The 16,826-nt window shown below is 45.9% G+C and overlaps 1 non-coding gene across 1 annotated transcript; it reads right to left on the bottom strand.

Moving 5' to 3' along the window:
- Nucleotides 1-399: 399 nt before the first annotated feature.
- TRNAL-UAA lies at nt 400-482 on the bottom strand. The gene has a single exon. It is a non-coding gene; the product is annotated as a tRNA-Leu (tRNA).
- Between the last annotated feature and the right edge of the window lie 16,344 nt (nt 483-16,826).

Genomic DNA, 16,826 nt, shown 5'->3' with positions numbered 1-16,826 from the left:
CTTGTTTGCATCAGTTTCTACTTGTGATTTGTTCGAGCTGTTCAGAGACCAACACCTTTTTTTTTTCTTCTCCGCCCCCCCCCCCCCCCCTTTTAAGGCTAGTCAGGTTTTTCTATATCTGCCATGGGAAAAACAAGTTGCTATTTTGGGAACATGTGGGATTCAAGCCCACGATGGTCTCGGCACTCCCTGCGTGAAAGACCTGCGTCTGTAACCTGTGTGCCAGAGGGACGGGTTAGTCTGGGTGGAATGGTGTGTCAGTCCCACCAGAGTCCTTACACCGGGACACTGAATGGCCTCAGCTCACTGGGCACAGGGCCCAGAGCTCCCATCCCTGCTATGAACTGATGCTCTAGAAGCTGAAGTGGGAGCTTTGGACCAAAAGAAAAAGGAGGCTTCTACCAGAAGTGGGGTTCGAACCCACGCGGGCATGTGCCCATTGGATCTTAAGTCCAACGCCTTCACCACTCGGCCATCCTGGTGGGCTTATAAGCTTTCTCCTGACTCGCCAGCTCCTCGCCTGGAGAGGACACACATCACCAAGCCCTCAAGGTCCCAGCTCAAGACACTTCCTGAGCCCGGCAACACCTTTCGCTCCTCACTGCTTTCTCTAAAGTCCCCAGCAAACTAGTGGAACATCTTGTTGGGAGGCACCAGGTCTCATGGGCCATGGCGGACAGCACAGCCCCTATGTGCATCACTAGATCCTCATGCAAGGACCATAGTCACTAGTGATAATGCCAGGGGGCCTTGGTGCAGGAGGGGCATGTCTGGAGGGTCTCGGCTTGACCTCACACTGTCCTTGCACCTCAGGTCCCACTGCTCACCTCCTCCAGTCCATGTTTAGGACTTTACTAGGGCATTTAGCTGGGAAAGAGAGTGAGTCAGGAGAGTCTTTTTCCTTTGGGGTGAGGCACAGCTTTTTTTTCTGCCATCTGAGGAAAAGAAAAAAAACAAAACAGACACAAACACCTCTGTTGAATCACATGGGATTCAAACCCACAGCCCCAAGTATCTATGTGCAGAAAGTCTTTAGCCCTTAAGCCACAGCAGCCTGATAATTTCTATCTCTGACTTCAGCTACACTCACTCTTCTCATGCCAGGACCTTCACATAGGGATACTATCACACAGAGAAACCTGTTCTGGTCATGTCCTGCTTGAAGATGAGAGTAAATTCCCTCATCATTTCCCCAGGAACCACTCACGACTGTGCGCTGGGGTAGCTGAGCTGTTTGGAGGGCTTGTGGGTGGCTACTGCAGAGGTGAAAGACATTGGCCTAAAAAAGAGATGTTTCCAGGGCTCAGAGAAGGGTGACACAGAGATTCTGTCCTGAGGGGTCACCCTGGCCTCCAGAGATAATTCACGAATGCTAGGAAGCAAGGCAGAAGGACCCCAGGCATTCCACTGGAGGATTCTGCAGGTCCTCAGCTCAGCAGAGGACTGGGTCAACTTATTCACATACAAAAATGCTGCCAGGAGGAAAATACACCCCGTTAGGTGCCAGGAGGGGACAGTAACTTTCACTGCTTCGCTTTTGCCTTTTGCATTACAGTCACAGCAAGCTGTCGTGCTAGCCTGTATATGCAGAATCGCAGCTCAGCATCCCTGGATGCCTCCAGCTGCAGCACCCGCATTAATATCAAACGAAGCCCTGCTCACAAAGGGTGTTGCGCTCGCCAGCTCCCGAGGAATCTGCTCCTAATGAGCGACTTCAAAGCATTAATGAGCTTACAAAGCTCTCCTCTTCGTTTACAGAGCTGGACCTCGCATGTTTGGCATTGAGACAGGGGTCACCCATCAGGAGAAGAGAATGCGTGTGCATGGCAGCAAATATAATATATTTGTCATCCTCTAAGAAGCAAAGATTAATCATGCCCTCTCCAGAAGGAAGCTTTTACACCGCATCTGCTCTTCGTAGCACGAAGAGAAAGGATCTACTCCAAGAACTTCCATAATCCACACTGCTCAGATCCCTGTAACGCCCAAGAAGCCCAACTTCGAAGTTAACGTCCCACATTAACCCTTTGGGTCCTGGCTGGGAAATGCTATTTGCATTGGCAGTCTAAGGGATGAATATAGTGGTGGAATTGTGCTCCAGGGCACGTTTAAGGCATGCATAAAGGAAGTGCTATGGACGCGTGAGACAGCAGGTTTCACTGAAGCTTCCTGCTCTGCAGCATCCTCCCAGCACAGGGAAGGAAAGGAGATGCTGGCGCAATGCTGCACAATGCATCTGCTGCTCTCTCCAGGGACCACTATCTCCCAGCCACAACCTGCTCTAAACCTCCTTGAGCTCACCATAAATCCTTGTGTTGAAACAGGCTCCAGCACCTGGCTAACAGCTCAGCTGGGCCCATTTGAGGAGCTAAGCCTATCCCTAGGAGGAAGCCATGCAAACAAACTGCTGAGGGACCCACGGCAAGCCTGAGCACAAGCCTTCTGCTGGCCACTGCTTGCCCTTCTTCCCAAAGCCCCTCAGCCTCTTCAGCCTTTTTAGAGCCCTCTCATTGCTAACACCCTGGTTGGCATTTGTGCTGCTGCAGGAAGTGCTTGGACAATGCAAGAGGGCAATGAAATATTGGCTTGTCATATCACCACTGCTGCCAAAATTCAGGACAATCTCCGTGTGCAATCTACGGAGGGGCATGGGAGCAGCTTAGTTTCCCCTGACTGGTTCAAACTTACCGTGACACATATTGAAGGGACCCCCTGGCACAACAGGGCTGTATTTAAAAATGCAGCCCTGAGCAGACGCTTCCCAGGATCTTCCATGGCTGTGCATCATCCACAAGGTTGGTTGGCTTCACCTGCAAACCGGCACAGAGTGCTGGCTGGCACTTTGCTGGGTCTGGAATCAGCCTTGCCTACAGGGAGGTTGTAACATCAGCTGAATTACCTGTAGTGTCTTGGATGTCTCCTATGAAATCTCAAACCAGGCTGGCTGTACCTCACTTGCAGTATCCCCAGGAATTGACAGCTTGAATATGACATGGTTACAGGCTTTCAGAACACATGTTCTGTAAGAGAAAGGCATTAATAATGTCCTGAAGTCAAAAAGGTGTCATCCTTTGCTTCAGAATCACATTGGCAATGTTAACTGGAAAGCAGTTTCTCCTCTCAACTTTTCTCCTTCCAAAAGAGATCTCCTGGCACTCAATGCCTATTCAGTAGGTCTGCGTTTAATTTAAATAGCCACTGGAGGCAACCACCACACCACATGTTAATACTGCAGGTGGAGAGTGGCTGACTGGTACTTAAGAATAAGAAAAAATCTGAAACCTTAAAGTTATGAGCAAGGCAGATTAAAAATGGAAATTTAAGAATTTTCAAGACAAAACTTCTCTACTTTACTGATGCGTGGGGCAAAAATAATCTCTGCACCATCACTTTAGAGACTGGCTGGAAAAAAGAAAGAGTAGGACCAGGGTTCTCCTCTGTGCACCTCCTGTGCCCTTCCTATGCACTCCATCAGGAGTGCTGTGACGTGGATGTTTGGCACAGAGCAGCCCTACCGGGATCATCTTAGGCTATGTGAGAGATGACATCTTGGCTCCACTTTGTGCAACAGGCTTGGGGGGAGAAACTTCATGCTGCTTATAGGAACAGGGCTCCTGTGTTGTGTTCATGTAGCAGCTAATGAGGAAGTTCTTTAGGCTTTGTCAGGATTTAAATTCACTATTAATAACCCACATGTAACTATAAACTTTTGATAGTAGCTGGAGCTCATTGACAAAAAGAAGAGTTGAAGAGAGTAGCACTACTATTTAACTGGTCCTTAGTAGGTCTAAGAATAAATAAGCAAGGAAGTACACAAAGATCACTCTTCCCATCTTTTCTCCCTCTTGAGAGGCAGTTCAGGAAATCAATCCACCCTCACTTTGCGTTCAGAGGGTTTTCATTACAGAATGGCTAGAAAATACATGTTGTATTCCTATGTGTGAAGGCTTATACTATGCAGAATTTGACATGATGCCCTGCTGCTTGTTGGCTCAGGTCAGCCTCTGTGGAACTACAAACCTTATGGTTCTCTATAGCTCAAGTGGAAAGGTTTTCCATGAAGTCTGCAAATACTGGTATTTGGCCAGAAAACCAAAGACCACTTACTGTGGGCACACCGACTGGATTAAAATCCAGTGGAGTTGTGCAATTACAGGAGCTTATATATTCCAGAGGGAAAAATATGTTTTCTTTGTTCTTTCAAAAAAAATCAAAAAAATCCCCACCAAACCAAAAGCAATGCAGCTACTAGAACTGAAGTAGTAACTCATAAAAAATAACAGATTTGTCTTCTTACTCCTGCTCAGGAATGGTGTCCCAGCTGTTAACAATCTTCCACAAGCTATTGCTAGTCTAAACTATTCTTCCAGTTAATTTCCACAACTATTTCTTGGACAACAAGCAGTCTCTCAAAAAATTAATCTTGAAGGTTTCACGTCATTGTTTCTGCTTTTATTCTAAACGGGCTCATAATGAGATGTCTGGAGTGAATGGTGATGGTTCAGCATTTCAAAGTCATCACCTACCCACATTCAATTATTCCGATAGATTTTCTGGACAGGATGCACATGTAGGTCATCAGGACTTTACCTTTGTTCAATATGGACTAGATTTTGTGAAAGACACCATCACAGACCCATCTCTCCCTGTGGCTGTTCTATGCCTCTTGCAAACACCATCACAGAGAAAATGAGACACAGCTGTGCAGAGGAAAAAGCTCAAGAACACATTGAGGATCACAGCACTGTGATACTGATGCCTCAGATGCCAAGTTCCCAAATCATGAAGTCATAAAAACACCTGAATGAAACATTCAGTGCATGTTCCTCAGTTCTTGCCTAATGCAGTCAGCCAGAGTTTTTCTACTGTCATTGTAGAGAGAGAAACCTGGCTGATCCTGACTTGAGGCACATGATTTCAGAAGGTCCCTTCCAGCCTCTCTCTCCATACCTAAATTTCAGCATATATTGATTGCCAAACATGTGTAAACCAGGTTCTATTAAGCACATTCCAAAATAAAAAAAACTAAACCTACATGTTGCATCCTTTTGGCTGCCTTTTCACATGACAGAGGAGGTAGCCATGGTAAACAAAGGCTCAACAGAGACTGCACCCCTCACAGGGTCGTAACTTAGGTAACACTGCAGCAAGCTACTCTCAGAATCAACCCAGAGGGAAAATGAGGAGATTGAGTTATCACATAGGCAAACATCAACAGAAGAGGCTTGCACGCATCAAAGAAGTCTCCTGCAATTATTTACATAGCTTAGATAGAAGTGTTGGAATGAATGGGAAGACTCTTTTGTGCTCCACCTGCAGCATCAGCAGTGCCCACCACTGCTCGTTATCTCAACAGGGAAGTGTGCAGGCGACATATCACATCCCAGATGTCAAGGTGTATCTGCATGAATTCCTAAAATGACATGTGTTCTTTAGCCCAGAGCTTAGCTCCAGGCTAAGAGCTAAATTTGATGTTCTCTGCAGCTAAAACTTCTTCAAAAATCATTCCGGGTTAATTAGGGAAGGGAAATTTTGGCTGCAGTCTGTAAAAGAAGATTGGCTTGGGAAATGGTATGAAAGTTGTGGGTTTTGCAAAAGCAGAGAGAAAGAACAGGCTCATTTCTAAAAGCACTGCACCTATGAACTTCAGAAAAGCACAGAACTTCACTGAAATACAATAAAAGGCACTGCCTAAAAGCAGAACATCTTTGGCTCAACATATCCTCTCCCAGAGGCACCACATCTTTCCTGCTGCTCACAAAACAGCTTCTGTCTTTTTTAAATAGTTTTATTTTTAGGCCTCTCATATTTAATTCTCTCTTTTTCCTTATGTAAGGTGCTGCAGTGTCAAACAATAATTACATCAGAGAAAATTTAGAATCCACAGTGTTAAAATGAGTCTGCTCTTGACAAGTGAATGAATGTAGGAAGTGAGGGGATACAGTTTTATCAGGGAAAGCACCCAACTGACAGTCTAACAGCATCTCTCGTGGGCTGGGGACACCCGCCTTCGGATGTTGGCTATCTCAGCTTGGAGCGCATCGGTACATGCCTGCATTAGCATGGCCTGAAACCTAGATGCGCTTTCACGCAGTGCCATCAGCATGTATGTGCTTCTCTCTGTGAGCAACTTTGAGGTAGGCTTAAAACTGCACTTTTGCCACGCTCTTAACACCCCTGCTTTAGCTAAAGTGCGTGTCCCTAGCTGCATTCCCTGGTGCCAGGATGCATCACCATGACCACCATTAGTCCTCTTACAACAGAAGTCAGAGAAGAAGAAGACCTACCAGCTTTGCTCAACATGTATTTCTTAAGATATGGGTTCCTACCACAAGCAGGCTTTCAATACCTTTATAAATTAACCCGTCCACCATCTGTGCTCCAGTAAAACTGGAAGCATATCTGCTGTGTTAAATCAAATTGTGTTAAAGTTGCAATTCAGTCCAACACAACACTGAATTTTGGACTATGCCTAGGTATTGCCACTGGTATTGCCAGGGTATTAAAAGAAGCCTCTGGTAATAATCTCCAAGTACCTGGGTTGTATTTTCCAACAAGTAATCAGAGAAGGGCAAGTTTGATCCTCCATCCATGGAGGCCAGGCAGAAATCAGCAATGTCTGAGGCTGCTGGTGGTGACCAAAAGCTTATGGAAAGACCAAAAAAACTTTTTTCTCTCTGAAAGTGAGCACCAACTGCCTTACAGTGGACCTCAAGTAAATACATAGAAATGCTGACAGGTATCAGTGGGACTATCTGTCATGCAATGTTTAAAATCAGGTTGTGGTGAAGAGTAGGTGTCTAGAGTGAGCTCACACATCGTGCATACAAGAAGTTTTCTAGGGATAACAAGTTTATAGCATATATATATTTTTCCCCATGTGGGCTCCCAGCTGGACTTCTTTACTGTCAGACCAACTTGCTAAAAGCACCAGTAATGTCAAAATATAGGATCTTCCTGATTAGAAGTGACCTCTGAAGGGAACTGCTGAAGATTGAGAGCTCACCTGCTTCTGTGGGCTAACCATTGCCTAAGAGGAGGCCATCAGGACCGTGTGCATTTGTGCTGTCATTTGAAGCCTTTCATCTCCTGTTGGTACTACCAAAGTGGAGGAAAAGAGGCTTGTAGAAGAGAAAGATGGGGAGGAGGGCATACCTGTGAAGTCTCTGCTAGTCTTTCCACAGCTTCAGCTCCAGGGTTGGTCCTCTGTCTGCCATTTAAGACTCTTCACTTTGCTTTCCCTGCTCCACTTCATGCCCATCAGCTTGGCTACCGTCCTTCCAGTCCTGGGCTCCTCCTGCTGAGCCCTTTGAGGGGCCAGGCCATCTCAAGGTGGTGCGAGCCACCAGAATTCACAACACAAGCAAGCTATCCCAAGCTGTATGGTTGATGGCTTCCTGGGAAAATGGGTAAGAAACTTCCAAAGTTTAAAAGACAGATTAAAAAAAACAAATCTTATAATTTCTGCTGTTTCTCTGCAGTTAAAATGGTATTTTTTACACTAATTTTTCAGAAAAGACACAGTGAAATGAATACTAAGTCCCTCAGAAGTCTGTGGACATCAAGTACTTCTCTGCCATGGCTTCCTTCAGAGCTCCTGATCACAAACCACAGACAGACAAATTCAAGCATATTTCATTCATTCATCCCATTTCTTTCATGGTTTTTTTGGTGTGTTTGTGTGTGTGTGTGTTTGATTTTTTAAAAAGTAAGATATAGTCTTTCTTCTGGGATTTACAGCCTGATTTTGTAATAATTAGGCAGAGTAAACCATGTGGAGTGTTTTTATGATCTGCTTTAAATGTAAAGCTTTGGAAAGTAGACAATGAAATTATTATTATTTTGCTACACAGCTGTGCTGAAGCACAGGGGAAAGAGGGAAAAGACACTAGTATCTGTTTATTTGGCTTTCAATTGCTATGATAAAGCAAATAACAGCTTTAATCTTGGTCCACAATTGTTAATTGGTAACACCTCAAATTGTAAGTCCTAAAAAACCTCCTAATTAGCAGATAAGCACAGGATAAACTAGGTAGCATTTGTTCCTTTGTGCTCCAGGAGGACCTGTGAACAGACAGCTAAACTTAACATCCAAAAGCATCTGATATACACTACTGATATATACATTTCTTGGATATATACACATATTAAAGCATCTGATTTAATGGCTATATACACGAGAAGCCATGCGTGTATGCGTGTGCACAGTCCGTCTTGTTCTATGTCCGTACAGCACCTAGCACAACGCATTCTCTAGGTGTCTGGGACCCAATGTGAAAAACTATAGAGTATTTTCCAGGAGATTTCTCTGCACTTGGCAGTCTCTGGGTCAGGGCCCATTGGGAAATATTTGCTGTGGCCTCTGCTCTGTAATTTCGGAGAGCTCCCAGGGAGATTCCCTGTCTTTGCTCTTTCATTTACCATCCAAGCCTCTCGCACCACGGGAAGGTACTTGGAGCACCATGGGATAGGAGCAGCGAAAGGGCTGAGAAAGAAAACGCAGATGTGTTAAAGAACCTGTTCTGTGAAAAGGAGATTTCTGGGGAGAGTGCTAGAAATTATACACCCAGGCCAGCAATTCAGGCATCCAAAGCGCACGCTGTAAAGCACAGAGGCCAGAGGCGTTGTGATGAGACGACAGCCTACACTGTAATGAGGAGGCACAGTCAGAGTCCGTTAGCATATGTCTGCAATACAGGTCCAGAATTGGAGGTCACTATCTCTTGCCTGCCCGACGGCCTCCTAAAATGAACTTATGCATCTCGTTTAGTAAATGCCTGCAGCACAAGGCCAGGGCAGGATGGCTGGTACTGCTGACAATCGACATCTTTGCCACAAAAGAGGAAGATTGGTAACTCACGAAGGAAGCAGCTGTGTTTCACTCCTGAGTAACAGCTGGGACACCTAAGGCTGACTGATAAAAGCGGGAGGAAGTAAGACTAACACTTAAAAATTCAGAAAGGACTGCTGGGTGCAGAAGGTGAGACAGTGGCAGAGTGTTTTCCTGAAATGCAACATTAGTTCTCCTGGAGAGATGGATGAGGGAGAAGTTTTGCAGCAGCTGTCCATGCTGCCTTCTTTCTCCTTTCTTTCTCTAAAGCACTGATGTGGACAGAAAGGTCTGGTCACCTCCTTGTGTACGGCTCCTGAGAGAAAGCCACAAAAGCGTTTTGGCATCCCCAGTCCAGCTGCCATGAGCTGGATGTGAGATGTGAGGAGACAGTGACACACTGCCCAGTCTCTTGGCAGTGACATAACTCCAACCCAGGGATGGGACCACATTAGTCCCATAGCAAGGCTGGAGAGAGACAGAACACGCCTTACTAAGGGAAAAGCTTTGTTAGAGGTGAGTGGGTTCCCTCCAGATCTCTCCCGCACCAGGTGAAGCACAACTTGCACCATAAGGCCAGCAAGTGTTTAACAATAACCCTTCTTCGGGGATATCTGCACGGCTGCATGAGGCAGATTGCTGTCTCTTATTAACTAAATAAACAAGCAGCAAAAGTTGAGCAAAACGGAAACACATACACAGCTTGTCTGCAGATAGAGACAAAAGTCTCCACCGCATAGCTGCGCCCAGCTGTCTGGCTGTTACCTGCTTAAACTGCTTTAATTTTGCATTAAGGTCAATGCAGTTGCAGCTTCTCCTCCCCTGTGCAAAATCCGGCTAGGGAAACGCTCAGGTTTGTACTGAGCCCACTTGGATGTGCCAGCTGCACGGAAAGGGTGAGTCCCACCCGGGCTGCGGAGCGGGGCTGAGCAGGCACAGCCTCAGCGAGCACAGGCTCCCCCACAATCACCCACTGAAGTGACAGGGCACCTCCAGTTTCAATCAGGGTATTCTCCTGCCTAATCCCATGCTGCAGGGAGCGCAGAGGGCCCCTGCCCTAGCCCTGCCCAGGCCTGTACTCCTTCCTCCTGGCTTCCCTGCACTGGCTCCCCCTTTAGCAAAGGGTACTTACTCAGCTTACTTACTGCCTCTACCATTTATGCAGCCCTCTTCTTCTCCTTAGGAAATATAGATGGGATGAGTAAACCATCTTTATATATAGTTTGAGGAGTTTGAGTCTCATTTATTACTCTTCAATTTCCTTTAGCTTCTCCTTAGAAAAGATCAGAGTTCCTGACCAAGTTTTGATGCAGCCCATGAGAGTAGCAAGCATAGCTAGACTATGATCGCTTGTGCATAGGAAGCTATTTGTCCTGAACCACATCCTCCATGTTACTCAAGAAGAAGACAAAAGAGAATAAAACACAACAAAACACTTGTCTTGCATGACTTCAAAGTAACTGTTCCGAGGATAATTTAAAGTATCGAGACATTGATTCACTAAACATGGTTGGCCTGCTGATATGTGGGCAGGCCCAGTCACCCATTATTGGTGATTTATTAGCTGTAGGTGCCTCTTTGATCTCCTCCAGTGTGGCGCACTCAATATCCTCCTCCCTCGAGGCAGCTGGGAGGACAGCCCTACCAAGACATTCACATTATTGTGACTTATGATTCATGTCCATGGGATCGTTGCCACTTAGACATCGTACCTCATTGGATTCAGGAGAATCTTCCAGAGCCCTAAAATACATGCAAAACCATAAGTTCCTCTTGGATTGAAAAATTATGATACCAGCACCTCTAAATTGCTTCTAGCAGCTTTCTGTGCTGCCTCTGGCTCAGAAGTGCTTAGTTTGCTGACAAAAATCATAGACTCGTACACAGTGGAGATGGAAAAGCCCTGCTAGGTTCAGCTAGTCCATTTCTCCTACCAGAGAAGGAATATTCCCAGCAATCTGTTTTCCCTGCTACTTTGTCTTGTCTATTTTTAAACGTCCCATGTAGCAAAAATACATTTAGATCATCAGGATTTCAGAGCCAAGTTAGCTGTGGAAGTACCAGCTGTAGCCTAACCTGCTCTGTCTGGTGGCAGCAGCTAAATTGCTCTCTGCTGCCTTTGAAGTCAATGGTAAAAGTCTTATTGGCTTCTGTGGGAGCATTCTCAGGCCTTTGGTACGAATGATTAAAGCAAATAGCTATGGAGCACTGATAAGCCATTCTTACACTATCACTTTCCAGGCTGTAACTGCATTTTAATAGGCAAGAAATTGTCTCGGCAGCAGTCAGGGTGCAATAATTGCAAAGCCATGTGGAGCACAAGACAGACTGGGTCTGCACAGAAGTGACTCCCACCATGACGATACGAAATTATATCCACAAGCCCAGACAGGTTTGGTGGAGTACATGATCCAATGGGAACAGTTAGAGGCAGTCCTTTTTGTACCTCCTCAAACTGTAAAATCTATCAGAGGTCAACTCAGCTTGTAGATGTGTTTTCCCTTTTCAACAGTCTTTAACATAATGAATGAAGGGGGTTGGGCTCATGAGGATACCCCTTTTACCTGCCTTTCACACTTCAGCTAGATTATAGCATATGTATGGCACAGCCCTACTATTTTAGCCAAAAAAACCAAACAAACTCAAAAAACCCGATCAGCTGTTGCATCACAGAAGTTAAGAAGTTACCATATAAAACTTGACTCACCTTCTCCAGGAAAAAATTTAAACAGCTACCCCACGAGATGGAGCACTCGGCAGTGGCAGTGACATGATCCCAGCGAAGCTCAGTCCTTTGCTCTCTTTTTATTTCAGTAACAATGGCAGGTAGTCAGAGCCAGGGTTGGTTTTAATTTAACAGTTGTAGTGCTCTGCTGGGACAGCTTCCTCTGCCTCCACATTTCCTGTCTGGAAGTTCTCCCAGAAGGATGAATTAACCAATATATGACCTGTATGGGAAATGCACTTTATTGAAGCTATTTTTCTAGGGTGGAGCTGAACAGCTGTTTAACAGTCCATAGCTGTTCTATGTGAAAGACAGTAAAAACATACAAAATGAACTATATTCAGGTACAACTGGGCTGTAAGGAGGCAGCAGATAATTACCTTAGACTGTAATTTTTGCCCATATGCAGAGGGTAGCGTGTCAGCATGGGGTACCACACCATGACAGTAAGCACAAGGTAAGGGCACCTTGCTTTTGCCCTCCCCATAGCACCTTCTTGTGACATAAACATGGAGAGATTAACACCATCCAACATCCTAGCAAGGAAGACCCATGTGCTAAAGCTATTTAGGCAGAGAATCTTGCCCAAGAACTCTGTTTGACACGATGGAAGCAACAAGTGACACAGCCCTGGTATCACTATGGGGACAGCTGTGCCTGAGATCGAGTACAATTCAATCCTCTTTTTTTGTAGAAGACTTCGACAATCATAGCAGTTGTGTCACAAAAACAGTCCCACATTAATTTCAAGTAGTATCTGTAAGCACCTCCGGGCAAATTACGCTCTCTGGGTGTATGTAGGGAGCTACTTGCTGCTGCAAGCCAGCACTGCCATCCGTGGGGCACAGTCCCACTGGGGATGGCTCCAGGGTTTGGAGGAGTATCTCTGGGTGGCAGCACAAGGCTGCACAGCCGAGGCACCACCAACGTGCAAGATCAACGCTCCCAACATCTGTGTCCAGAAACCTCAGTAAAGCCCCTGCTTTCCAGTCACATCTCTGCCTCTCTCCCACAGCAGGTTACCAGCATAATTAAGTTATTGCAAATTTACATCAGGGCTGAAGAGATGAGAATCTGAACAGAAGCTTTAAAACCACTTTCCTTTTTTTTTTTTTTAAAAGCCTGACATAAAACACCAGTCAGATTTACCATGAGTTTCCTGCATGTGCACATGAGTTATACGCACAGTAAGTGTCCCGTCATCATGAATTCTACCGATGTGCTCTTTTTAACGGCACTGATCATAGGGAATTCATTTGGTCTTCATATAGCTGTCACCTGTATTACCAGAGCGATTTCATTCTAATTTAGCATTACCTAATGGTGAAGATAAAGTTAAGTGTTAGACATGTGAGTCTTTTCTTGGCTTCTCTCTCTCTCTGACACAGCAAGAGTACGACTGCAGGGTGTTTTATGACCAATAATTCAAAAGAGCAGGGAGAAGAAGGAGCTGCAAATATCAACTGCTTGTCAATCATCCACAGGCTTTCAGCTCAAATGGTTCTACCCGGACCTCTGATCTTTTCTTCTGCTGCCTCTGATCCCCCTGTTTGTTTGGAGTTCTTTAGGTACTGCAACCATCAAAAATACATTTTTTAAAAGGTTTGAGTTTAGGAAACCTGCAGTGGTTACCCACAACGATAGGAAAATGTGGTACAGAAAGCTGTACTTAATGGCTGCAGTATAGCAGCCAAATTACAGCCAGCCTGTCGGGGTGCAATGATGGGGTAACCCTACAAGCTGGCTGAACATATGAAAATGCTGTGGGGAAATGGAGTCGTTTTTACAACACCACTTACACAGCAACAAGGGATTTGTCTTCCCAAATCCCTGTGCCCCCCGCTTCCCCCAGCTCCGAAAGGTAATCATTCTGTATATATCACCGGCTTGTTTAAACTGGAGATGAAAAGCTACAAAAGTACAACTTAATTGAACCCTGTATTGTGTTATTACAAATGCTGCCGACCTCACTTGCAGTCCATTATCAGAGGGTTCTGCTGAACGCTTTAATTAAAGACAATAAGGCTAATAAAAAGGCATCATTTTCCTGTCTCCAGCGCTGCTGGAGAGTTGGGGCTGATGAGATTATTTCCTGCTAATGCTCTTCTGTTGTTGTTGTTTTTAAATCTTTTTCTCCCCATGGTTTGCAAATACTGTCTGAGCCTGAGTTGTACAAGATTCATTAAGAACAAGAATAAAAGAATCGGTTTTGTTTCTAAAATGCTCACTAGTATTTGATGAGCAGAGCCCTTCTCCCAGGTGATCCCTGGTGCCCAACCCCAACCATAACTGCCTTTTGCTGCCAGATCCAGTGCCAGTGAAGGAAAAATCTTCCCTGCACAGACACAGGTACAAACTGACTCATGGACATGCTGCTCTGCCCGCAGCACCCATCTCCAGCCCTCCCCTTTGCGGGGAGGATGACAGCATGATGATGGTGCTCCTCACCAGAGGCTGAGATCTAGCCCCACGTGAGTAGTACAGCACCTCACCATAATTAACTTGCTGCTTACTAATGGCCCATATGTGCCATCTCTATTTACTTCCATACTGATAGTACTAACGATACCAAACCAGCAGCGTTTCCCAAACCAATTAAGGCAGCCTCACTCAGCGGCTTTGTCTTTCCAGCTTTGGTCCAAAGGAACAGAAGAGAAGGGGGACAATGCAGGAAGGCACCTCCCGAGGGATAAGAGAAGCAGGTTGGTCTCTGCCTTTGGATACACAGGGAAGGCACACCACCCCCTGTCTACATCCCTCTGCCTTCAAGGTCACCTGCATGGGTTTGACCTCATCCATCCCTTGCATAGCACAAACAGGGGGTGCTGCAAAAAGGGCAATGAGAAATCACCTGGTGCTCATTGCATGGATGCCTTTACAGACTAAGCACATCCACCCACCAGCAAACAGGCCGAGCCCAGCAATTCCTCATACGCCATCCACAAAACGGTTAAAACTTCACTAACAATCCTGGCCATATTTGAACAGGAGACCTAATGGCAATTGGCATTGTAGTCCTGCTGTGAATAAGCCAAACCATCCAGTCCTACTGTGATTAAAAACTCCTTCTTGGATAAGAGAACAAGCAGCCAGACGCTAAGTAGGTGAACTTTGCCCCTGCAAGGAAGAGAGCAAAGCACTAACCACTGAGCCAGCCCAGTTTGCCAAGACTTCTGTAGGGAAGGAACTTTTACAATTAAATACAGCAAAAGGTTTCTTCCACTGTGAGCCTCTGAACGTGGATTGAAAGAAGCAGAGTCGAACGTGGAAGCCAAGTTAAGAAAAGGAAAAAAAAAAAGAAAGAAAAAGTCTTGATCTGAAGGTTGCATGCTCAAAGTAGCTAGAAACCCCATCAAGTGACTGAATGGGAGCAGCGAGAGGCGGGCAAAGACCACAACTCCTCCCTGGGTAAAGGATGAAACCGTAATGTGGAGGAGACTGACCTAGTTACATATTTCTTCTTCACTCTCCCTCTCTCTCTCTCACTGCTGCAGTTGCCAGGTTGGGATATAGCAAAGCACATTGTAAACGAAGTTTCTGCCATCCCAGCCGAGCAACAGAGAAACTAGGACCTCTGTAGATCTGTGCATCTCAGGCAGCACCATCTCAGGCCCCTTTGGAGAGACGGCACTTGCCTATGCCACATTACTGTATCTGAGGTGGCTCTCCCTGTGTTTCCTTCATGTGTCAACAGCTGCATGTCATTTTTGGCACGGTAGGGAAACAGCCCACAACCTGCTGAGACATGTAGCTCCACCCTTCCGAGCATGCAGCAGAGGCACATGCAAATTGAACAGACTCTCTCCACACACACTGTGAGACCCAGGGAGTCTTTGGAGGCCAGGAGGCTTGGAGAATCACCCGAGAGCTGGATCCCTGCACCCCTGATCTCTAAAGCATCCACCATTACTGCGGACTTACAAGACTGACAACCTAAAACCTAGCAAGTTGAGATGGGGTGCAGGGAAAGCTTTGCTCTTGATGAGCAATTAGATAAAGGAGCAGCTGCCAGGAGAGATAAGAGAAACTACCAAGGGAAGCATTTCCAAAAGATGAGTAAACCCTTTGGGGAAGACCGTATTTTAGAAGAATCGATGCTAAATGTAGGAGTTTTAATCACTTGTGGGGAGTCTCCAGTCTGTAACTTCTGATTAGAAATGAGAGGAAAAGAACACTGAAACCTTCTGAACTTTCCACCATGCAAAACTACTGACGGGATTTTTTTGGCTCAGGAGTGTTTTTGAGATGTGCATATCTTGTCCTCAGTGAAAAAATGCTTTGACAGGGGGAGAACTGGGGGTGATTGTGAGGACATTCACACTGTCAGTCACAGCTACCCGCTCCAGCCGAAAGAAGGGATCTCCAGAAAAAGAGTGGTGTAGATGCTGAGGCAGATGCTAAGCAAATATGAAGCCAGGCAGAGCTCATTTTGTAAACAGTTGCTGTGACTCCACTTTTCAGCATCACCCACACATTTAAAGCCCTGCTCCTTCCTCATCAGCATTTTCAGAATAGGGTAAAAGGAGAGGTTTACCTGTATGTTGTGGGTTTATCTCTCTGGACTAGCTGAGGTGACCCTGGGTCCTGTGGACAACCTAGTAGAGCATTTTTTCCAATGCATCAAGTAAACATTGCTGTTATGGACATATTTTTCCAGTTCTGGAGTTCTGCGCTACGAGAGGATAGATCCAAAGCAAAGACCCAGTCTAAACCCTCTGCCCTTGCATTTCTCATTTGTGTTTCATAACCTGAAATACTTACAGGGGTACGGTGTCCTACCTATACCTCCAGCAATGCCTGTGGCCCAGGCTTTACCTTGTAACACACAAGGAGAGCCGTGCCGTAGAGCAGGCAGAAGGGGCTGCCAGCAGTCCCTGCCTCCCACTGCCCACTTCAGCTTGCAAGGGGCAGTGGGAGACTGGTCACATACAGCTGGGGCCAGCACAATGGGCTGTCACTCTTGTCAAACGGGAGTATAATTATGGAGGGTTGTCTCAAACACAGCTGCCCGAGCTATTCGAAAGCTGCCACATGCTTGTTCTGAATAGGGAACACCATGGTCCACCAGTGCAGGAGCAAAGCCACCCCTTTCCCTCACCGCTGCCCCAGATGAAAGCTTTGGAGCCAGCAATCATTTCAGCTAGGTCAGTGGTTGGGCACCTCTTTCCAGGCTTCCCAATCCACAATTTGCTCGCTGAGCATCTTGAACAGAGGGAAAGGGGTGGGTCATTATAGACATGTCCTCAGGAAGAGATAAACCCATTACATGTA

Source organism: Apaloderma vittatum, unplaced genomic scaffold (genome assembly GCF_000703405.1).
Source record: "Apaloderma vittatum isolate BGI_N311 unplaced genomic scaffold, ASM70340v1 scaffold2563, whole genome shotgun sequence".
Lineage (NCBI taxonomy): Eukaryota > Metazoa > Chordata > Aves > Trogoniformes > Trogonidae > Apaloderma > Apaloderma vittatum.
The sequence above is the reverse complement of the archived record's forward strand: the minus strand, read 5'-3'. Positions and strand labels throughout refer to the sequence as shown.